Source organism: Camelus ferus, chromosome 8, assembly GCF_009834535.1.
Source record: "Camelus ferus isolate YT-003-E chromosome 8, BCGSAC_Cfer_1.0, whole genome shotgun sequence".
NCBI lineage: Eukaryota > Metazoa > Chordata > Mammalia > Artiodactyla > Camelidae > Camelus > Camelus ferus.
The window spans coordinates 74,241,035-74,256,685 of record NC_045703.1 but is presented as its reverse complement, the minus strand read 5'-3'; positions in this window follow the sequence as shown (position 1 = coordinate 74,256,685).

Sequence of the window (15,651 nt, the reverse complement as noted above, 5' to 3'; positions counted from 1 at the left end):
ACCCGAGCACGCAAGCGTGCAGAGTGAAAAAGGGAGACTGAGGGGTGCTTCAAACAAGCAGCGTTGGGAATTTGATCCAGGAAGGTGGAGAGCGGAGGTGAGCTGAGCAATGGGCTCTCAGCTCACAGGGCTTATGAATGAGGACCAGCCTCTCCACCTGCCACCTTTGACTTAAGGGGGACGCACTGCTCCCTCCAGCAGTGCACCTGACACACCTGTGACCCCACCTGGGTGAGGACTCAACTTTTTCTTTCTGGGTTTTGGGTGTGAATTAACGAGTAAACTTGGGACCCCCACCTGCTGCAGGACACTGGGGCAGGAAAGGGAGGGACAGCAAAGACCAAGGTGGGCATGGGGGCTGCGGGCGGGGCCGTGTGTTCCTGAGATGCGCTGGAGTGACCAGCGTGCCGCACGCCTGCTGGCAGGCCCTTCAGGATTCAAGGCTATGGTGAGAGTCACCTCAGAGGCCTGACTCTCTGGGAAGGCATTTGCTTCTGGAACCTGAATGGCAGCTCAGCCAGGACCCCGAACCTGAGCCTCTGGTGAAAATCTCATGGCCAGCTTCCCTCTCTCCTCTGGCCCTAACAGCACGAATAAGACGGACGAAGGAGTGTCTAGGACAGGGTCAAGGTGGGGCCTCCCTGGGCACAGAGACGGCTCCTGCTGCCGCTCTGTGGCTGTGGCCAGCAGCCAGGCCCCCGAGCCCCGCGGAGCAGAGCTACTGATTCATGCTGGGTAACTGGGGTATCGGAGCGTCAGGAACCCACGCTGCGAGGCCGAAGCGCTCTTCTTTCTTAATGGTGAGGCGGTTCATAGAGAAAGCACAACTGGGGTCAGCGCCCGGCTCCCGCTAGACCAGCTAGAGCCCAGGCCTCCGAAGCCGTAGGAGCTGGACGCCGGCGGAGCGGGCCCAGGAGGCCGGGAGAGTGAGCCTGCCCCTACCCAGGGGCAGTCGGGGCTCGCAGTTTGAGGCAGTTTGGCTGAACAACCCCCCCCCAAGTTTGATCCTGCAGAAGTGGCTTCTCTGAGCCTGGGCCTGGCGCACATGCCGTTTGACTCGTGGGTGACGCTGAGGACACTGGCGGCACTCTTGCCAGTTCTACCAGCAGCCATGCCTCAACTTCTGGTCCCTTAGCCAGGAGCCTGTGAGCACCGGCCAGGGCTGGGAAGGCTCCCTGGCACAGTCGGATGGATGGACTGCTTCGTCGGTGGGGCAGTGCTGGGCCGGACCAGCTCCAGATGGTCGGCCCTGCTGGGAGGGAGAAGGCACTTGGTAAAGGGGAGACCCTGGCCTGAGGATGTAAATTGCCACTTCGAGGGGACATATGGCTCACTCTGCTCCCCAGGGTGGCAGGCGGCGGCCCCCTTCTCCACGAGAACACTCACGTTGTGCTGTCTCGGCCCTCCGGCTGGCCTGAGACAGAACCTAAAGCCCAACGTCAGACTCAGTGCACAGCTCTGGCCCCAAGACTGGTGGTGACGACAGGACACGTGGGCGCCCAGAGGGCCATCGCTCAGGCCCCACCAAGCGTGCATTCATGGCTTTCAGCAGCAAGTCATAGTTGAATAAAAACAGATTTACCTATGGAGATGCATACCCCGCAGACAGAGGGCAGGCCGTCACCGAAGGGAGAGCAGCCGCGAGGTGCGGGGTGGCTAGTTTGTGCGGCTCGGTAGCTCCACATGCTGACAAGTGGGAGGGTTATTCCAACTACTCTGGGGAAGGGGCGGGGACCCCCAGGAACAGGGCCCCCACCCACTTTTTGACCCTTGGTGGTCAGCCTGGAAACTGTCATGGCGCCTGTGGGGGGGCCGTTTACCAGTTACGATGTTACGATGAGCGTGTGGCAAAGCTCCTGCCATCTTGGTGCTGACTGCTGTGTGGTTCCGGGGGCGGCGTGCCCGCCCCACTCCTGTTTCAGCGACAGGGACTCAGCGACAGGGACTCATCCACGTGGAACGCTTTCTGAATGCGGTGTCTTGCTTTGCGGGGCTTCTCCACCCGGCCCTCCCACAGTGCCTGTGGCCACCGGAGGCTTTTTAAAACAAGTTCTTAGCTAAATAATTCAGAGAAGCGAAGAAATGGAGGCTACTCCGATTTATGGCAAGCAGGGAGAAGATGCTGGCCTGCTTCAGCTATGGGGAAGGGCAGGGCCCCCAGGTGAGGGCAGACGCTGGCGGCCCCTCCAGCCAGAGGCCCTGAGCTGACCGAGGCTGTCTGACCGCAGGGCCCGGAGGGGAGGCAGGGCCCCTCATCTTTCTGCCCCAGCGACAAAAATAAACAATGTGCCAGTTCTCCTCTTCCCAGGGCCTCTCTGCTCCTTCCCAAGACTGTGCCCAGTTGTCGCTCAGGAAGTGCCCCGAGCTGTCTGGGCCACGGGGCTTTGCGCCCTGTCTCTGGGCCCAATCCTCAGAGGTGCTCACAGCCTCCCAGCTCCCATGCACAGTAACCAAACGTCATTATTTCCTCCTGGCTTCCCAGAATCTCACATGTTTCAGCCTTTCAGGAGGCAACTAGGTGGCCCGTCCCCGGGGCGGGGCTGGGTTATACATCACCGATTTCCCAAATCTCAGAGCCCTCCTGTGCTAGCAGCGAAGTGGCATTGCCTTGGGGGAATTTACCACTCATGATTTGTTTTAGAAAAATATACACATGTTTTTCTTCTTAAAAGAAAAATCCACTAAGGCAAAGGAAACAAAAGCAAAAAGAAACAGATGGGACCTAATCAGACTTAAAAGATTCTGCACAGCAAAGGAAACATTCCACAAAATGAAAAGACAACTTCCTGAATGGGAGAAAACTTCTGTAAATGATACGACCCACAAGGGGTTAATATCTAAATTATGTGAACAGCTCAGACAACTCAGCACTGAAAAACCCAAACAGCCCGATCAGAGAGGGGGCAGAACTGAATAGACATTTCTCCGAAGAGGACATGCAGATGGCCAGCAGGCGCGTGAAGAGGTGCCTGACACTACAAATGACCAGAGAAATGCAATCAAAACCTCAGTGAGGCACCACCTCACACCTGTCACAATGGCCACCATCAGAAAGATCACAAATAACAAGTGTTGGCGAGGACGTGGAGAAGAGGGACCCCCTGCACCGCTGACGGGAATGTAAACCCGTGCAGCCACTGTGGAAAACAGTATGGAGATGCCTCAAAAAGCTAAAACAGAACTGCTATACAGTCCAGCAATTCCACTCCAGGCTGTATATCTGAAAAAAAATGGAAACACTAATTCAAAATGACACCTGCACCCCACCATTCACAGCAACGTTATTAACAACAGTCAAGATACGGAAGCAGCCCAAGTGTCCCTGACAGACAACCAGCTAAAGAAGATGTGTTGCACACACACAATGGAACACTGCTCAGCCATAAAAAAGAATGAAATGTTGCCATTTGCAGCAACATGGATTGGACTTAGAGATGATCACACTAAGGAAATAAGTCAGACAGAGAAGGACAAATACTGTATGGTATCACTTATATGTGGAATCTAAGAAATATAACAGACTAGTGAACATAACAAAAAGAAACAGACCCACAGATACAGAGAACAAACTAGTGGTGACCAGAGGGGAGAGGGAAGTGGGGATGGATGCGATATGGGGAGGGATTCAGAGATACACACCAGTGTGTATAAAATAAATAAGCTACTGGGGTGGGTGTAGCTCAGTGGTAGAGCGTGTGCCCAGCACACACAAGGTCCTGGGTTCAACCCCCAGCACCTCCATTAAAGATAAATAAATACATATGTATATAAAAATAAATAAATCTAATTAACCCCCTCCAAAAAAAAAAAGGATAAAATAAATAAGCTACAGGGAGTATAGCAAATATCCTACAGTAACTGTAAATGGAATATAACTTTTAAAAAACTGTGAACTACTATGTTGTTCACCTGAAACTTATATAATGTTATAAATCAACTGTACTCAGCTTTTAAAAATTCAGGCTTTTCTAATTTCATAATTTGGGTTCTATCAGAAAAAGGCAAACTGTGAAATGGCAGATGTGAAGTATGTTTTGATGAGAAGTCGTCTGTCTGTGGCTCCGAGGTTGCACCTGCCCAGGTGGCACTTGTGCTGCTGGGTCTGCTGTCTGTCCATCTTACCTCCTTCATCTGCATGTGCTTTGCTCACAGAATTTCCAAACAGCGCAGCAGAGCCCAGAGAGCACGCCCCAGCAAAGGGCATTCACTTTTGTGAAATGCACTCCGTACCCGGCACTTCCTGCCTCCCTCCAGCCCTGCTCCTCCACCTCCTTGTGGCTCCACGCAAATCCAGGGGTGGGGGACGGTGAGCCACCTGAGTCCTCCCTCCCAGCAGGGCACACACTGGCCCCAGTCCGGCTGAGCCACTGCTGGCTTCACTGCACACTGGGGATTATGCAGATGATGTCACGGAACATTCTGGAGTCTGTGTGTATTTATTGCAGAGTTTCCTTCTCATCCAACAGCTGTTGCCCTGGCCCATCCCTCCCACATGCTGACCCTCGGCGTGGCAGCTCCAGCGCTGGGAGAGGGAATCCTCCTGCTGGAGGCCACTGGCTAGGGGTGGGCGAGCTGGGTCCACACTGAGGAGGAAAGGGATGGATAGCCACCAGGCAATCTGCCCCCCACCCTCAACCTCTCTCCAGACAAGGGTTAAGTCCTGTGTGACATCCAACCAGGGCCTGGGTGATGGGCCTCCTTCTCAAAAGTGTGTGGTTTTTCTCTCTCACTAAAGTGAAAGTTCACTTTAGAGGCATAGGCAACATTTCCCCGAGTGCAACTGCATTTCCTTCAGCATCAGTGGAGACGTCAGCCCCTCCACACCTTCACCTGCGAGTGTTCACCTGCGGGAGCATCTGTGGGTGCACCTGTGGGCTCACCTGGGGATTCAGTTATCCTTCTCTGTCCCACCCACTGCAAACTGTGCTGTTTCCGGTGCTTCTGAGAACCATGCGACGTCTGCAGGCAGGAGAACGGGACTTGTATTCCCCCCAGATGTCCAGGAGCTGTGGGCAGACTGCCTTTTCTGTGAGGGAAGCTGCGGTGGGGTGGTGGAGCTGGCTTCCCGGTTCCACAAACCTGGGAAGTCGTCCTGCTGCCGAGCAGATGAACAGTCTCCTGCTGCTCCTTGGCTGCATCCTGATACTCAGAGGAAGATGTTAACATTAAAAAAATACCCAGATATTTTAACTATATGACTTATATTTAGATACTTGGGACTATCTGGGCAGGAAATTTAAAAATCCTGGCCCCCAAATTGGTTATGAGTTTGTGGGAGAGAATTCAGCCTGGCAGGGGCTGGACTCGGTCTGGGCTCCGTGCTGGCACCACCAGCTCCTCCCCTAAGGCAGTAGCCCCCACAGGCTGGCCCCCTCACCCTTGACCAGGGACCCCCTTCCCGTTCCCAGGGAGAGGACCAGACTGCAGTCCGGAAGCCGGGTGTCCCTGCCACCTGTGCAAGCACATCCCACACGAGAGCCCATCCCGCCCAGAGACCCCAGGGGATCCTGGGTGCTGCAGCCAGACTGCACTAAGCCACCTCGTGCGGCCCGGCCAGACCCTCGCCTGCCGCTGGGCTGGCGTGCGCCCCAGCAGAGAGGGAGCGGACACACACATGTTGGGGAGTGGACAGCCTGAAATCCACCCTGTCATCAGGGGCAGGCTGTGGCCCCCGACCTGCACTTCCCATAGGTTGTCCCGAGCAAAGCAAAGAATGGCTCAATGTCTCATGAGCTCTGATTTTGGGCTGTTTCTGCATTTTTAAAGACTAGCACGCCCCACCCCACTGTTTCAGGTCACCCAGCGGGGGGTTTGCACCTGACTCCCAGGAGGCACTGATGCTGCCTGTGAGTGTTGTGGCCACTGCGGCGGGTCTGGGGACATAAGTGGAATCTCCACCCCGGAGGTTTCGGGTGGGTGTGCGGGGAAGTCACCGTTATGTAATGAGTCTCCTGCACTCTGGCTGCCGACTGCTGTGGTGTCTAAACGGGAAGTGGGTGGGCTCCCCGTCTCTGTGAGGGCTTCCTCCTGCGGGTCGACACGGGGGCTGGGCAGCCCACCAAGATGGAACAGGAGACAAGACAGGGCTTTAATAAGAAGACAGGACCCCTGTCCTGACAGACTTCCCTTCCTCCTTCCTGAGGAGACCCACATGCTTTCGTGTATTCAGAGTGTGGTACCTGCACAAATGTAGACAGAAATGTGACTGAAGGTACCTCTGTCAAGAGGACAGGGAAGGTGGGGTCTGAGAAAAATGAAAACAGACAGACAGAAAGGGTCTACAGTGACAATGGGAGGTCCCGGTGGGCCTCAGACACTTCCTGAGGGGCCAGGAGCTTCATAAGAGCAGGGCAGAAGCAGGGCCCCGCCGGCCCTCCCTCCACCCCTCACCGGCCGCACCGTGCCGGCTCTGGGCGATGTTCCCCGGCTCTGGGGCACCACCAGTGAGTAAAGCAGGAAACACCCTCAAGCCACTGGGCTGCCATTCTAGAAAGGAAGACGGGGCACAGACCCCGAGTACAATCCAGACGTGCTCTGTGGGCTGAAGCTGAGTTGAGCTATTTTCTGACGTGCTGCGCAGGGTGTGTGGGGAGCTGGCGATGGCTCTAGAATGTTCTGCTTGAGAGGGAAGGAAGGAGCGGCCTTCGGGCTGGGAGGCTGCTGGTGCAGGCAGTGAGGTCGGTGTGGGCCCAGGGGTCCAGCTGGGTGGGGCAGGGCCTGGGCTGCAGACAGAGGGGCCCTTGGTGGACAGGGCGCAGGGACAGCTGGGGGGAGCAGAGGCAGCATGGCAAGGGCAGGGCCGCCAAGGGGATGTTGGCTGCTTGGGGCAGCAGGCCCAGGACAGAGAGCTGGCCCAGGTGCAGGGACACGGGCCAGGCTGGGGGACCCATTTTGGTTCTAGAGAAGGGAGGCGGGAGCAGAGTCACTAACGACAAGACGAAGAGGCAGCAGCAGCTGAAGAAAAGCTGGCTGAGGAGAGCATCTTCAGCAGGGAGACAAAGGCCCAGCATGGTTTCCAGCAGCTGGAGCTCATCCAGGAACCGGCTGTGGTTCCGGGGCGCTGGGCACCGCCAGGTACATCCACAAGGACAGACTCCGAGCCTCGCGAGCTGCGCGATGGGGACCGCACACCCTGCAGACGGCTTCCGTTTTCCCAGTGCAGCAGAAGCACGAATCACCTGCGGGAGGGAGGAGGCGCTGGCTGTTCAGGCGCGGGAGGAAGGGAGGCACCTGGGCCGCTGGGTTTGTAGTCAGGGGCTGTGGATCTTTTTTCACTACAGAAAATATATTTCAAATAAAAAATGAATAATAAGACTGGCAAACACTTTAAAATCAATTATTTATGAAACTGTTCTCTGTGGGAGACACGTATCAGCATAAAACCATTAACAACATGTGGCTCCCGATGCTGGTCCCCTCAGTGCTGTGTCTGCGCAGCTCACACAGGCGAAAGCATGTTACCTCCCCCAAATGTGCGTTTAGAATTTAATTTTAAAAGGCAATGCTTTCCCACAGCTTTGGTTTGGTCAACAGTTTATTTAAAAGTCCGTCAGAACAGACCCCAACCGTCAGAACGGGGAACCGGCAAACTGAAAGGTAGGCTCTTAACAGCTGTTACGACTCGGTTTTGGTAATCTCCATGTGCAATTTTTTTTTTTTTTTTTTTTTTTTGCTTTTCTCTTTCAATATTACATCTCAAACATTTTCCTTTTTAAAATTTAAAATGTTGTTAAATAAATACATGTAATTTATTTAGAAAGTGTTAAAAGCTTTCTGTGGAAACGTAGTCGCATCCTCCACCTCCCCCAGTCCTGCCCTCAGAAGCAACTGTTGTAAATAATCCGCCGTTTATGACTGTGAGGCAGTGCAGGCGGAGGATTTCTCCCACACTCGCACGACCTCCCCATGATCTCACAAGTTTTGATAACCAGCTTCTGCATCTTCTGCTGAGCCAGGGTGTGGGTTAGCATCACGTTTCCTGTGAACCTTTATCTTTTCCTGGGTTTAATAAGCAATTACAGCTTTATTTCTTCAGAGTTCTCTGCGCTGAACGCTGTTTCTCCGTCAGTCTCTGAGAGGCCCGCGGGGGCCCCCCCGGCACCGCGACACACCTGCGGGTCCTGCCCCCGCCCCCTCTCTCCCCGAGGCTGCGGCAGAGCTCTGACTCAGGACTTCCTTCCACCTGGCTGTGCGCCGCTTCCCCAGCTCTGCGCCTGCCTTTTCCCGAGTGGCCCTCCATTTCGCGCCCCCGCATCCAGAGGTGTGCCAGCGCAGAGTGCGCGGGCAGGTCGCCGAGTCCTGCACGTCAGAGGGTGTCTTTGTTCCAGCCAGGTATTTCATGGGTAGTTGGCTTGACCTGAGTTCTTGGTGGAGGTAATATTTCCAGTAACTCAGGCATGATTGTCGGTGTCTAGTATCGCTGCTCTTGAGGCCAACACCACTCACAACAGAGACATTATTTTGGAGTTATTCCAGATGCACAGAAAAGCTGCGAAGACAGTACGAGGCCTCCTGGCCCTCACGCAGCTGCCCGGATGCTGACACGCTGACAGCTACAGGCCGGCCACGGGTCGCCGGTCCCAGCTCGGGAAGCCGCCCACGTGCTTCTGTCCACCGCACTCCAGGCTGTGTCAGGGCCTCGCTGGCTCTCCTCTCACGTCCTCTGCCTGGGTGCCCAGGGCCAGGCTGCACTGGCATGACTCCTTCAGCTCCTTCAAGACTTGAGAACAGTCCTGCAGTCTTGCTTTTTTTTTTAATTATGACTCCAACGGTTTTGAGGAATACTGCTCAGGAGATTTTGTTGGCTGTTCCTAAATCTGTGTTTGTCTGGTGCTTTGCTCAGGTCAGTCCCTCCCCAGGACCTGTCAGCACAAGCTTCTGCCGGCGACAACACCCTGATCCCCTGGCCGTGCTAGTGCAGAGGGCCAGTGCTACCCCAGCCCAGCTCTTCCAGGCTGACCCAGCTGCTTGTTCTCTTCTCTGGAAAATGCAGTGTTGACTCCTAGTGTTTTCACAACCATAATTGGCATTGCCAAACTCCTGTGTAACATTCAGGGTTCTTTTCTTTTTAAAAGTCACCATCTATTGTGGTGTTGCAATGAACGTCTTTTCCTAGAACCTTTTTCTTTAGGGGAATTACTGCTGTAGGCTAAACACACCAGAGCGAAACCTGATGCACCCTGGCAAATGTGGGGGACCTACAGCCACGTAACCTGGCATTGCTTTAAGCAGACGCCGAACCTCTGAAGCCCGGGATTGGAGATGGAGCTAGTTGGGGTTAGTCATTAGCAGGTGGGCCCTGGGGTTCTTGAAATTGTTCCCTCTCCACCTCTCTCAGGAACCAGGTAAGGGCGTGCCGGGATCCCAGAGGCCCTGGAGTGATGTCAAAGGGGGCCTTCCCTGTGAAAAGAAGCAGGCCTGACCCTGGGCTCAGTTAGGGCCCTCCTCAGGGGTCACGTCTGGTGGAAAGACAGGGAGATCTAAGGAGAGGCCTCTCGTGCAGAGCGCGCACCTGAACTTGGCCCAAGCCCCTCCTCCAAGGTGAGTGGGCTTCCCAGGCCGGGGGACACCGGGCCCCAGGCTCTGAGGGCAGGGCCGACCGTGCTTGTTCAGGGGCGAGCAGGGGCCTGGCTGGGAAGGGGCTCACAAGGCGTCTGGATGGCTCTGCGTCCTGGTCTCAGCTCCTAAAGCCTCAGTTCCTCCGGTCTCCACATACTTCTTTGTGCCCCACCTTTTCTGAGTTAGTTTAAATTTAAAAACGAAGTAAAACTAAGACAGACAGAAGCACCACTCCTTCCTCTCCCTTGGCCCCGGAAAGATGACAGCTCCCGGGGCTCGTGTGGAGCTGGGCCTTGACCCCGTCGGACAGGAGTCTGGGTCTGAGATCCTGTTTATGGCCGCGGGGCCGTTTCATCTTGAGGAAGCAGTTTGTTGTTCATTCCAAAATAGCTGCTGCAGGAATCAATCGGCTGTATTTTTAGGCTGCAGGAAGGGCTTGGGACTAAACTTGTGCATTTTTTTATGGCCTGCTAGTTTCCTATTGTCCTCAAAGTCGGGTCCTCAGCCAGGTCAGGGGAGCGAGGATGGTCACCTAGAATGGAGGGTCCTGGGGTGGGAATGCCTGGTGGGCCTCCTTTGTCTTCCTGAAACTCCTGCTCCTGGGGAAGGATTTACTGCTCCGTGTTAGCTGACGGTTTCTCACTCACAGTCCCGGCCATTAGCAAGGTTAGTTACCAAAACTAGCAAGCAGTCCAATAAATTTCAGGAGAATTAAAAACAAGGAGCTTGTTCTAAAATGAGACTCAAGTGAGCACGGCAGCACAGCACATTTGCCGGACACGTGAGAACTTGCGCTTAGATCCCACATCACCTGGGTTGAGATTCGGGGCTGGGAGGAAGTTCCAGCACAGCACTGACCGCTGGGCAGGAGTGTTCCCAGGAGCAATGGGCACGGACACCAGGCCTTCCCCCCGAGGCGCCCAGTCATGGGGGTGTGAAAGGCATGCCCGTCACTGGCACAGGTGACAGAGGCTGGAGCAGAGGCTGTGGTGTCCTTCCTCCAGGTCTCAGACAATGTGGACCCCAGTCTCAGCAGCGACGCTGATGTTTCCTGCCCAGAGTCCGGTAGCACGTGGACTGGGTGCCACGCTCGGTGGGGGCCCCCAGTGGGGCTCTGAGCCTGAGAGCGCTGCTGCCATGTGGTGGGTAAGTCGACACCCCCCACATGGGCAACGGCACTTCTCAGTAGCTAAATGGCCCGTGGATCACTTGGGGACCTTGTCACAGTTAGATCCTGACATGGGGAGGCCATGTTCTGCACTTGTCTCAGACCCCGGGTGATGGACTGCACTTGGGGTGGGGCCGAGTAGCCTGGACTACAGCTCGGGGGGTGGAAACGCTCCGATGGTGGAGGGCGACCTCCTTCCACAGAGAGAGCACCATCCGATGGCAGCATCAGGCTAATGAGTGGACGGGTCAGTCAACTCACAAGTGAGTCGAGCAGCCCCTTTGTGCCTGGTGTTCGCTCAGAGCTGGAGATAAACCAGGAGTAGAGGCGAACAAGGTCCTGACCTTCGAGGGTTTGCAGCCTGAAGTGTGAATGGTGCTGGCAGATACTCAGTGGTGACTCAGACGTGGGAAGGGCCAAAGTGTGCAGCCTCCAGGGTCAAAGCACTGTGAACAGTGCGCCCACCGATGACAGAGGAGACAGGGCTGAGGGCGGGCTTGCTCCTGCTGGAGAGGGTTTTACTGAGGGGTCCTCCCCTGGGACTTGGAGGGGAAGGATTTAGAAGGTGGGCCAGGAGATGGGCTCTCCAGGCACTGGCCACCTCCCTGGCCTCCTCACCGCCCAGCACAGCACAGGGGAGACGCTTGGAGCCGTGGGTGTGGGGCACAGGTCTGACCTCCGGCCTCCCCGTGTCCCGAGGGCAGAGTGAGGCTCCGCATGCTCTCCCCCACCCAGCTCGCAGGCGGGCAGGTGACAGGTGTGTCCTGAAGGTGCAAGGGCAGGAAACATCTCCCTCAGTGTCTTCCACACATTGCCTTCTTTCCTCAGGAAAGCTGCCATCACCACGAGCCCTGTGGCCTCTGGGTTCCTGGACCGGTTGTAGCCGGAACGTCTACACTCGGGCAGACTTCATACTGATGCCCTTCTGTCCAATCTGCTGTCCAGGCTCCTCCTGGCCAGCCACCGTCCTGAGGCTCCAGGGGCAGATGGCACTTGTACGGCCCCATCAGGCTGTGTTTGGGGTGGCACCGCGCTCAGAAGGTGACTGGGTATTCCAAGAAGTTGGAAGTGAGAGGAGGCTCTGCCTCAAGCAGGTGGGGGGTGTGGAGACTCAGGCCCCACCTGGACGGGTCAGAAGGGCTGTGGAGCTCCGAGGGTTCTTCTGGCCTGGGAGCCCTGCCCCTGAGGGCCTTGGGGCCTCTGCCGGCATGGGTCACTCTGGAAGGTGGGGTCTAGGCATGAAGGGAAGAGACCAGGTTGCCCCAGGGATGGGGCTCCAGACTGACAGGTCACCGTCGCGGCCCCAGGCACAGGCCTCCCAGGCTCATGGCCCCTGAGAGTAAGGCTGACCTCGGGAGGGGGACTGTTCTACTCCGGCAAGGTCCCTGGGACAGTCCGAGCTGCCCTGGGTGTCCTGAGGGAGCTGTGAGCCTGCAGAGCCAGAAGGTCTGCAGTGTGGGACCCACTGCCCCCTCACAGGTGAGAAGACCGAACTGAGACAAGAGTGTGGCCAGGATGCCCTGCAGGCTGGGCGGCTGCATCCTTGGGCAATCCGCTGTCTGTCCTTACCCCAGGCCCAGCCCGGGGGTCTCACCACCAGAAGCCAGTCTAACTGGCTCTGTTCTTCCCTAGTACTGCCTGGCTGGCCCCTGGGCCCCCGTGCTCTGGGCCTGGGTGCCTTCCCTCCCCTCCTGCAGTGCTCCCTCCCCGGGGATGGGCCATCCTGGTCCAGGATGGAGGGGGGTCCACCCCACCCCGCACCCCTCCCCTCCTGCTGAGCTCTCCAGGGCCCCTGGAACCCCCTTCCTTCTGGGCCAACTCTGACCCCCAGCTGCGTCACAGCCTGGTCCTGCCCTCTCCTCTCTGAGTCCCAGCTCTGCCGCAGGCAGTGCTCTGTGGGGGGAGCTCCCACCTGTGGTGACTTCACCTCTTGTCTTAACTTACACTTGAGTGTGTTTTTAGTGACGTTAGTCCAGTAGTGCTGGTGATTGCTTCGTAAGTGAGTGTTCACCACGGGGACCCCCAGTTCTGGGTCTGCCTTCACGTGAGTCGTGAGAGCCAGCTTTCCACAGGGTCAAGGCAGGAAAAACGAAAACGTCTTTGCTGAGCTCATGCGAAAACGCACATCTTACAACTTAGGTCATCTGCTTATTGGAACAGAAGAATAACCAGTATGTTTGCCGTTAAATTTAAGCCTCTAGGGTGTAAATGTCTGGCATTAATTTTTTTAAAATATCTTTTTAAAAAAAATAACACAAGACCATTCAAAATATCTCTAATCCTCCACCATCTCACTCTAGGGGAAAAATCCTTACTCACTGTGCGTCCTCCCAGGTCCAAGGTCATCCTCCCAGGTCCGAGGTCATCCTTCCAGGTCCAAGGCCATCCTCCCAGGTCCGTGGTCGTCCTCCCAGGTCTATAGTTGTGCATATGAAATGCAAACCGAATGCTTACCGTGATGACATCACTTGCAGATTTCACTCTGTAGTATCCTGACTGTGGAAATAATGCATGTCCCTTGTAGATCCTGTGACTAGTCTGAAGGGATCACACTGTCCCGTCCCTCGGAAGCCGTCGCTGTTAGTGCTTCGGTAGGTATCCTTTCAGCTTTCTCTGCATGACAAATGGGCATTATTTATTTTACAAAAATGTACTATTTTATTTACACTCTATTCTAGGTTTTCTGTTCTCACCACTTACGTGTACCTTTGAATATTGACACACATTGGTTTGCTTAATTCTTTCTTAAGGCTGCACCGTATTTCATTTGTGGCCGCCTTTTAAGAAGCCTCCACTTTTTTACGGTTGTGAACAATGTGACACAAATTCTTCCCTTGTGTCTGACTCTTTCGAAGGCGACCTGCCAGGTCAGGGTGAGCAGTGTTTAACACTTGCAAGGCTGTTCAACTGTTGCTGTTAAAGATCACACCAACTTAAATCCCGCTGAGGACCGTATATCTATTTAAGCCCCTCAGCACCAGAAAGTATCAATTTTATTTTCATCTTAGTTAATATAATGGCAAAAAGCATCTCACTTTATCTGCCTCTATAGCTGCGTAACAGTCCAACCAAAAGCTTAGTGGCCTGCAGTGACAACCACTTTATTTCTGAGCCGTTTGGGCAAGGCTGGGGGATGCTCGTGGCCCCTCCTGGGGACCGCACACAGCGCCACAGGCCGGAGGGCCCAGGGGTCTCACCTGACACAGCCTGGCCGTTCTGCCCGAGCTTTCCCACCCTCTCCACACACCTCGGCTCGCCGGCATCCCGTTGGCCACAGTGAGCCACCTGGCTGCACTCCGCCCACCACCCGGCTCTGGGGTCATCACGTTGCGCTTGTGCCACTGTGTGTGTGTTTGTGGCGCATTTTATGTGGTTACGGCTGTTTGTTTGTCCGTTCCCAGGGGCAGTTTTTGTCCTGAGGTTATTTTTCTGTCATTCTGCTTCTTTTTTTATTAATCTGTAGGTCTTACATCTGTCACCCCCCTTTCACATGCCTGAGTCGTGTGTCTGTGATGGCCGGCAGTGTCCGTGGCCCAGGTGGTTTGCTCAAACGCTGTTAGCTGAAGCCTCAGTTCCCGGCGCCGTGAGGATTCTCTCTCCTCGGGGCTGGCCCTCAGAGTGGTGCTTCAAAGGGCGCTTTGTGGCCCAGATCCAGGAGTCTCCCTCTGTCATTTCTGAAGCGTCTGCCTCAGCAGGCCCCACCTGTGTGGGGGCTGCACGGGGTGAGCCCGGGGTCCAGGCGCTGCGGCCGTCTCTGTGTGGCTCCCACGTCACCTAAGTCGCAAACAGTGACTATCTTCCCTTTTTTGTTCTTTCAGCAAAGGCCACTGTCTGCAGCTCTGTTACCTTTTCATTTGTGAATTCTCAGTTGGTATGCTAAGAAAGGCCTTTTTCAATGGAAGATTATAAAAACTTCATGCAACAGCTGAGACTAAGTGTCACGGAGACGTTTTATGACCTCTGCTGTTTGAGTCTGAGTCGTGATCCTGGGTCCTCAGGCCCACTGCCTTGGAACAAACCCAGAGGCAACGTGTTTTTACCTTTCCCAATTTACGTTTGGGGAAGCAGGCTCAGGGTAATGAACTGGTTTACCTGAGGTCACAAAATGAGTTAGAGACAAGCGGAGCCCATAGGTGGTCCATCCATGGCAACTGCATGCTTAGGTGCTGAGCCAATCCTGGGCTCTCCTTCTCACTGCTTATGGGGTCTTCCTCCAACTGGGCACGTGCACTGCCAGGTCCCCAGAAGGGCAGGCTCCCGGGCCCTCTGCCTGGGCACTAGGAGCTCCCAGAAACTTTTCTGCTAAGAACTCAGTTCCACTTCAAGGGAGCTAAGATTTTGACCCAAGAAACTGTCTTCTCTGCCCATCCCAGCATCACTGTGGTCTCTGAGCAGTCAGAGTGTGTACACCTGGGTGCAGTCTGGGTCCTACACCCACACACACACACCCCTACACGCAGTGTCACTAGAAGCCTGCATTCAGATGACTGTGTTCCAAATTGGGTGGGCTGCGTATTACTCCTGCCTCAGATCTGAAGTTCTTGTTCCTAGGTGTGCATCAGGCCCAACCAGGAAATGCTTAAAGCAGCACATGAGGCTGGGGACCACACACCCTAAAGCTGGTTTAGTAGTTGTGGGGTGGAGCCAGCATTTGGGACATTCAAAGGTTAATAAGGCAGATTCACCATAAAGTCAATGACATTTAAACATCCCAGGGCATTCTAAGACCCTGCAGTAATTTTCTATTCATAATTTTGAATTTTCTTAACAAGGGAATTCCCAAATTATGTAAGTTTCAGGCACTCCAAAATCTGAATTTGCTCCTACCTTACGTGGGAAAATTGCTTCCAGATTTTTCTTTTTGATGCCTAGATGCCTTTTCCAACCATAGCCTGTGATGGACATGCCAGAGGAGTTCTGTTTAC